The following is an 8,019-nucleotide window of genomic DNA, read 5'->3' as shown; positions in this document are numbered from 1 at the left end:
ACGAGTTTTTAAAGTTTTCATTTATTCTCAGTCTCTGCTGGGGAGATATCGTGTCCATTGCTATTTGGTATTTGTTTGACTGCAATGTCCACTCATTAGAAGGTCTATAAAACTCCAGGTGGATCGTGGTTTTAGCTTTTTCGTGGTAATGCTGATTGGAACTTCCTGAAATTATAGTCAATTTGCATGTGATTGACAGTGGTCATGTTCTAGTTCAGTAAAGTCCCATTTTAAAACTTAAACAAGAAAGTATCGTTGATAAAATAATTCATTATCATTTCTCATGACTTATTGAGATGGCACAAGATTTTGCTGTGTGTGTCTTAACATGCATTAAGAGCTGTTGATCAACCATCTGAGCTTTTTCTTAAATTGGCAATTCCTTGATTTTAAAACTCTCATTCTGGTTTTTAAGTCCTTACTCATCCCAATCATTATAATTGCTGCAGCCCAATAGCTTTCCAAAGTATTTGCATTTCTTTATTTCTATGCTATTGAACATCCCCGGGTTTTATCAGTCCACCATCGGTAGCTGTGCTTCAGCTGCCCAGGCCTTAAACTGTAGGATTTCCTCCCTAAATCTCTTGATCTATCTACCTGTCTTCCAATATGCATGATGCTCCTTAATATCTACCTCTTTGACCAAGCTTTTGTCATCTAACTTAATTTCTCATAATGTGGCTCAGTAACAAAGTTTGAATTGTAATTTCCCTGTAAAGTATCTTGTGATGTTTTATATTATAAATACTATATAAATAGGATTCTCAAATGTTTTCATCCATGCATCACTTTAGCAGAACAATGGGTGCAAGAAAAGAATTACTGGTATACTACCCCATGCACTTTGGTGTTTGCTTCCACAAAGTGTTCATTGGAATGCATGGGAAAAGTCACACTACTTTAATCAGACCCTGTTGAGCTGATACCTAGTTCTGAGCTGGAAAGTTTCAGTGTTATGTTGTTTGCCACGTTCACCTGGTTCCTCTTCTTTATTTCCAGACAATTCAGCCCATCGAGTCTGTGCCAGACAAAAACAAACACCTATTGGCCTACTATTCTTAACCTATTTGCCTTGGTATCATAAGTGAGCATCAAAATGCTTCTTAAATGTTGAGTTTCTACCTCTTCCACTGTTACAGCAGTGAGTTCCAGATTCCCATCATTCTGTGAGTACAATTTAATTTCCTCACAAGCGGTGAAAATCTAATTTTGCAGTTGCATGTTGTAAAGTAACCTATATCATACATGTAAAACTATGTTGTTGCTTGCACTTGTGACAACTTATGCTGCACACATAGGAACCAGTCTTGTATGATATCCATGATGAGGGTTGTGGGAGAAAGATTTCCTACCCTGCCCACTCACAGCATGACTACACAAAAAACACAGAAGATGGTCTGCGAAACACAGAGATCAAGCCTGCCAACACACACAGAACACACCCACAACGCCAAACAGGATAACATAGAAACCAGACATGGCCAAGCTACTCCCATACCAGAGAATACACTTCCCAAACAACCTTCACAGTAAGCTCCCAGCCCGATTGGCACTGTGGTCCCAATACCCTAAGGACAGGCTCATTTCCCATTGAAATAGGTACCACATAAAGAGGCAGACCGAGAGACCCCGGAAGCCTTCGCTAGGAGGAGGAACACAATGGACACACCTGAATGCCAGGAGAAGGGATATTTACACATAGTCATGTGGATGAGAAATAGAATGAAGAATCCTTCAGAAGACAGTCTCACCTACTTTAAGAGATGGCTGGAATCTCCTGTGTCAATTACGAGTGAATTGCTGCTGCCAGACGCTTGATTAATTTCCATTCGATTTATTCTTGTTTTAATTGCTTTACAATTTTCACTATTGTACTGTAACTGCTTTACAATTATCACCTTTGTGTTGTACCCCTATAAAGCCTGCCTGCACCTTCTGATCGGTGAAGAGCATTCTGACCATCTGTGCAGAGAATCAGTTCTGTGTCAGCCTGGTCAATTTATCTTCCACGATACCACTTTGTTTAATAATCCGCTTGTCAATTTCACTGCGATCCTCATTTCTGGTCTCTGATTCATTGGGCTGAATTTCTCCAACAGGGTTCTAGCTGTTCTCTTCTATAGTTGCACATTAGTTCCTTGCATTTTGGTCCAACTTATTGACCACTTGCGATCTTTGAGAAGATTTGTAGCTCAGGTTGAGGTTCAGGTTGTAAGTTTGCTTGCTGAGCTGAAAAGTTGGTTTTCATGAAAACCAACATTCCAGCTCAGCAAGCAAACTTAAAATCTAGTGAACTACTTCTTAAGTATAACTGCCACCCATCACATACTGTTGCTGTTGCAAATTCCTCATCGCTTCTATTTGTCTCTCCAACCAATCCACTCGATCTGAGCTGATTCGCATCCAACAGCATTAATGGCAGATATAGTCCACAGTAACCCTTAAACTCTCATTAAACTCCCACATCTTACAAGACGTACATATCCTGTCCCTCAGGATTCCCTCCAACAACTTGCCCACCACTGAGGTCAGGCTCACCGGTCTATAGTTCCCTGGCTTGTCTTTACCGCCCTTCTTAAATGGTGGCACCACGTTTGCCAACCTCCAGTCTTCCGGCATCTCACCTGTGACTATCGATGATACAACTATCTCAGCAAGAGGCCCAGCAATCACTTCTGTAGCATCCCACAGAGTTCTCGGGTACACCTGATCAGGTCCTGGGGATTTATCCACCTTTAACCGTTTCAAGACATCCAGCACTTCATCCTCTGTAATCTGGACATTTTGCAAGATGTCACCATCTATTTCCCTACAGTCTATATCTTCCATATCCTTTTCCACAGTAAATACTGATGCAAAATATGCTAAGTTCCTAGGGAGTGTTGCTGAACAAAGAGACCTTGGAGTGCAGGTTCATAACTCCTTGAAAGTGGAGTCAAGGTAGATAGGATAGTGAAGAAGTGTTTGGTATGCTTTCCTTTATTGGTCAGAGTATTGAGTACAGGAGTTGGGAGGTCATGTTGCGCTGTACAGGACATTGGTTAAGCCACTGTTGGAATGTTGGGTGCAATTCTGGTCTCCTTCCTATCAGAAAGATGTTGTGAAATTTGAAAGGGTTCAGAAAAGATTTACAAGGATGTTGCCAGGGTTGGAGGATTTGAGCTACAGGGAAGAGGCTGTACAGGCTGGGGCTGTTTTCTCTGGAGCGTCGGAGGCTGAGGGGTGACCTTATAGAGGTTTAAAAAATTATGAGGGGCATAGATAGGGTAAATAGACAAAGTCTTTTCCCTGGGATTGGGGAGTCCAGAACGAACTGGCATAGGTTTAGGGTGAGAGGGGAAAGCTATAAAAGAGACCTAAGGGGCAACCTTTTCACGCAGAGGGTGGTACGTGTATGGAATGAGCTGCCAGAGGATGTGGTGGAGGCTGGTACAATTACAACATTTAAGAGGCATTTGGATGGGTATATGAACAGGAAGGGTTCGAAGGGATATGGGCCAAGTGCTGGCAGGTGGGACTAGATTGGGTTGGGATATCTGGTCGACGTGGACAGGTTGGACTGAAGGGTCTGTTTCCATGCTGTACATGTCTATGACTCTATTAAGTACAATTGTGCTGAAGACATCTAGATCACAATGCTATTTGAGCTGCATTATTCAGTTTTGACCATATGTTTTGCATATGGTAGCAGACTTCATATGATGTGATGCATGGAGAGTCGAGACAAGTGAAGCAAGGCCAGTTGATCAGGGAGCAACTCTGTAACAATTTTAAAGTTATACATCTGTCTTTTTTTTAATCTGTTACTTCAATTTATTTTAACCTTAATTAAAAAAAACACATAGCTAAACAGCTCTGTCAGGCATTTGTGAAGCATGTGGATGAATCATTGAAGTATCACTATGAAGGAAGCAAAGGATCTGTGGGATTCCATACTGAATATCATTGCAGCACCACTCGTGGGAGATTACAGTGTGACTGATTTGCACAAGAAACTTGATTATTAATGTAGCACAAAAAAAAATCAAAAAAATAACTATAGCAACTGTGTACATCTCAATCCTTTCATATCAATAAAGAAGAACAGTCTGAGGACTAATAGAATAGAGGCTAGGGATTTGTAAAATTACAAAAGTAACATTAAAAGAATGGTGCTTTTATTATTTAGCAGATAACAATAAACATGTGACATTGACCTCATTTTGAAAATATCACTGTCAACTATTAGATTTTCCAGGGCTTTCTGGTTTTTGATGAGAAACCAACTTGTCGTTTTCCCAGCAATTCTTGAAACTCATATCCTTCTTACACTTTGCCATTTTAAATATGCACTAGTACAAGAAAAGTACATGAGACACTGCCAGAGGTCCAACTATTACATTGGGTCAGGCAAGTTAGACACTGGAACCTAAGCATATGCAACAAGTGTGGTGCAACAAGATTTACTGGGAGGTACCAGGATCAATCCTCGAGTTTTCTACTGATTTCAGATGAGCAGGCAGTTAGGGCCATTTTTAACTGATGACCTGGAGGTGCATTGGGCCCTGACAATCAAACTTTAAGTCTAAAATAAAAATTAGCCTATGTTTCCCTTGATCAGCAAACAGTGTCCATTGCACCCTGCAGGAAATAATCAGACAAGTGTTGAAAAGGAAAGGATAATTCTTAGCCGTTACATCCTCTCCCTCCCATTTGCTTCCCTCTAATCCTCTATATCACCAAGGCAAAGAGCTTAATGACATTTGCTCCTTGGTCTTGTGCTTGAAGGTTAGTATTTCAACAAGATCTGGCAGATATCCAGCAACTCACAAACTGCATGCCAGCACAATTCAATGCTTACAAGTGTGAATGGTGGGGAGGGAAGTAGTCATCACTTTACATAAATTTCATCTCTGGTTTGTGGCAACAAGTGCAGAACCCTGTGATCCTGAGAGCGGAGAAAAAGATGAAATAGGGAAAATATGAAGAGCAGATAATTTCCAAAAAGCTGTTTGAGCAGAAGCAAAAGAACAATCGACAGAAAAAAAAGTGGAACGCAAGTAACTCTGTGTCTTAGTCAGGAAGCAAAATGGCGATAAGAGTCACCAGAAAAATAACAAACCAAGAAAGAGATTAGAAAAAGAAACACTGTCACAAGCATTTTGTTTTCCAATTTCATAGTGATGTGCATTTTCTTCACAGATTCCACATCTTATTGTTACTATTTCAAGTAGCATTGTTTCTCGGGGGATCCATCCAACAATCCATCTGTTGCCATCATCCAATCACCCTTTTCATTCAGTTACAAAGCTACTGTTGCCTCTTACCACAAGTGCCACAATAGTTGGTTCAATATCTGAGGCTTATAATGAGAACTCTTTGAGTGGACCGTGTGGTTTCAAAGGAAAACTTGAGGAAAAATAACAGAATTTCACCATTGCTGGGATGCACGAAGAACAATGTTTTTCAACAATGAAAGTAGAATAATCCACAGAATCTATGAGAGTTTATATTTCATTGTATTGAAATGAAGAAACATCACATCATCAACTTAACCCATTCTTTCCAAGTGAAATTGTTTAAAACTTCAATTTTCATTTTCCTCTAGTCTACTGTACTGTATGTAAAACTCCAACCTGACTTCATCCAGTGACTGGTTTATGATAATCACAATTGTGATTGTGATTGTGATCTTGTGTGTTTAACACGCCAGAAATTCAAAAGTGTGTCACATGAGAAAAAAGAAAATGAGCCTAACATTGACATATTAGGAAAGGTAACAAACAGCTAATTCAACGAAGTAGTTCCTAAACAGTATTTTAAATGAAGAGAGAGTGAGACAGAGTTTAGGACAAAATTCAAGTGCTTAGGGTTTACCTGATAATGAATTGACCACTTTGGAATAAAAGAAATGAATGATGCATAAGAGCCTACATTCATATTTTAAATAATTCTTGAGTTTTCCGAGAGCAGTGCAGGAAGAGGTGCAGATGTGGGAAGGGGTGAGACTGTGAGAAACAAGAGTTATGAAATTGAGATGCCAATGTACAATGGAAGCCATTGTAACATAGAAAATAGGAGCACTAGGTGATTTCATTGAATCTTACAATATTCTTAAAAGAGTACATGGGGGGACAGATGAAGATTTTTTTTCCTGCCCTTTGGCAGGGGATCTAAAACTGGGGGTACAATCTTTGAACAAGGGGCAAACCATTTAGGATTGAGATGAGGAGGAATTTCTTCTCTCAGAAGGCAGAGAATCTTTGGAATTCTCTACCTGCAAGATTATGGAAGCTCAGTCATTGAATAGTTCAAGGCAGAGATGGATAGATTTCTAGATGCTAATAAAAAGGAACATGGAGATAGCAAGATGGAAGTAGATGATAAGCCAAAATTTCAAATGGCAGAGCAGATTAGATTAGATTCCCTACAGTGTGGAAACAGGCCTTTTGGCCCAAAAAGTCCACACCAACCCTCCAAAGAACAACCCACCCAGACCCATTCCCCTACATTCACCCCTGACTAATGCACCTAACACTATGGGCAATTTAGCATGGCCAATTTACCTAACCTGCACATCTTTGGATTGTGGGAGGAAACTGGAGCACCCACGCAGACATGGGGAGAATGTGCAAATTCCACACAGACAATTGCCCAAGGGGGGAATTGAACCCGGGTCTCTGACGCTGTGAGGCAGCAGTGCTAACCACGAGCCACCGTGCAGCCCCATTAAGATGTGAGGGGTTTTTTTTTGCCTACTATATTTTCTATATTCCCATGTTTCCCTTTGCTGCCAGAATTAATATTATTAATTTATTTCAACTGGACCATTGCAACTAAGGTCAAATCTGTCCTCACCAGCTCAACAGGAATAGTGGTATAAAAGTTGCATCCAGTGGCCTTGAACTTCTGCAGGGCTTCTCCAATCTGCTGCAGTTGTGATTGCAGTACATTAGCAATTCCCAAGAAATGGCGTTACAGCCATTTTTGGCCAAAGTTGTGGCAGAAAATCTGGAAATCCGTTTCAGAAAATTGAGTCCTTTAACAAAGTCTGACTTATCATAATAGCCCCATGGGTGTTGTGGTAAATTCTACTGTCTCCCCACCAACTTTGCTGAGGTCAGTTAACTCAGCACAAACAGGGAACTAAAGAAGGGACCACCCTGGAGTATGTGCTCAACCACAAAATGCAGAAATTTGCTGAACTAACGGGAAACCTCCCTTTTTGCACTGACCTTCACTCTTCACCCGCATTTCTTGGGGGGAAAAAAACTGGTACGAAAATATAATGTTTATATAAGTTCTGTCGGTGATTAATGATTCAGAGATATAATTCAAATAATGCAGTTCTTAACCACACCCTAATATCACTCCATTGCCAGAATTAACTGTTGCCTTCTACCACATCTTCAAACATCTTTGTTCAAAAGTGAATTTGAATCGCTGTTTATCTTTGAAAAGTGTACATTGAATAAAACAGGACATCCTCAATGACTTAACCAGTAAACCAATGCGAAAACACAGAACAGGAAGAATCTTGACTTAATATTGGTTAAGTAAGTTTCAGTTGCAATGATTATGCTACTGCATGAGTAATTCAAAGATCTAAATTAAAAGTCCACATGACATGAATTGAAATCTCACAGTAATAGTTTAGGGATTTGAATTCTGTTGGAAAAACTATCTGGACTAAGTGAAACTATTGGATTGTCCAAAAAAAATCCAACATCTCCATAATATCCTTTTAGGGAAGGAAACCTGCTGTGCTTTGTGTTGTTGCACTCCACCTCTTATCTGCCCTCCTGAAATAGTCTAACACACACAGTTATATCAAACTGCGCCCACAGCAGGTGATCATAGCAGCCCACTATCACCTTACTTTACACTTTTCACTGTGATACAAATTTATCACTGATAAAAGTATAATTAATTGTAATTTTAGAATAGGAATTAAGCTTTAAAATTACAGAAAATAATAAAAACTCCACAACTCTGCTAGAACAAAACAATATTCATAAGTAATGATTTTGTTTTCTTAAT

At 39.8% G+C, this 8,019-nt stretch overlaps 1 long non-coding RNA gene across 1 annotated transcript in view; it reads left to right on the top strand.

Annotated features, from left to right (window-relative positions):
- The first annotated feature begins 1,002 nt into the window (after positions 1-1,002).
- The window catches only part of LOC140487836 (uncharacterized), a 41,306-nt gene continuing 34,289 nt past the window's right edge, over positions 1,003-8,019 (top strand). The window contains exon 1 of the long non-coding RNA XR_011962949.1: positions 1,003-1,166. This is a non-coding gene — a long non-coding RNA (uncharacterized lncRNA). The remainder of the gene's footprint in view (positions 1,167-8,019) is intronic.

Source organism: Chiloscyllium punctatum, chromosome 17 (assembly GCF_047496795.1).
Source record: "Chiloscyllium punctatum isolate Juve2018m chromosome 17, sChiPun1.3, whole genome shotgun sequence".
In the NCBI taxonomy this organism is placed as follows: domain Eukaryota; kingdom Metazoa; phylum Chordata; class Chondrichthyes; order Orectolobiformes; family Hemiscylliidae; genus Chiloscyllium; species Chiloscyllium punctatum.
The sequence above is the reverse complement of the archived record's forward strand: the minus strand, read 5'-3'. Positions and strand labels throughout refer to the sequence as shown.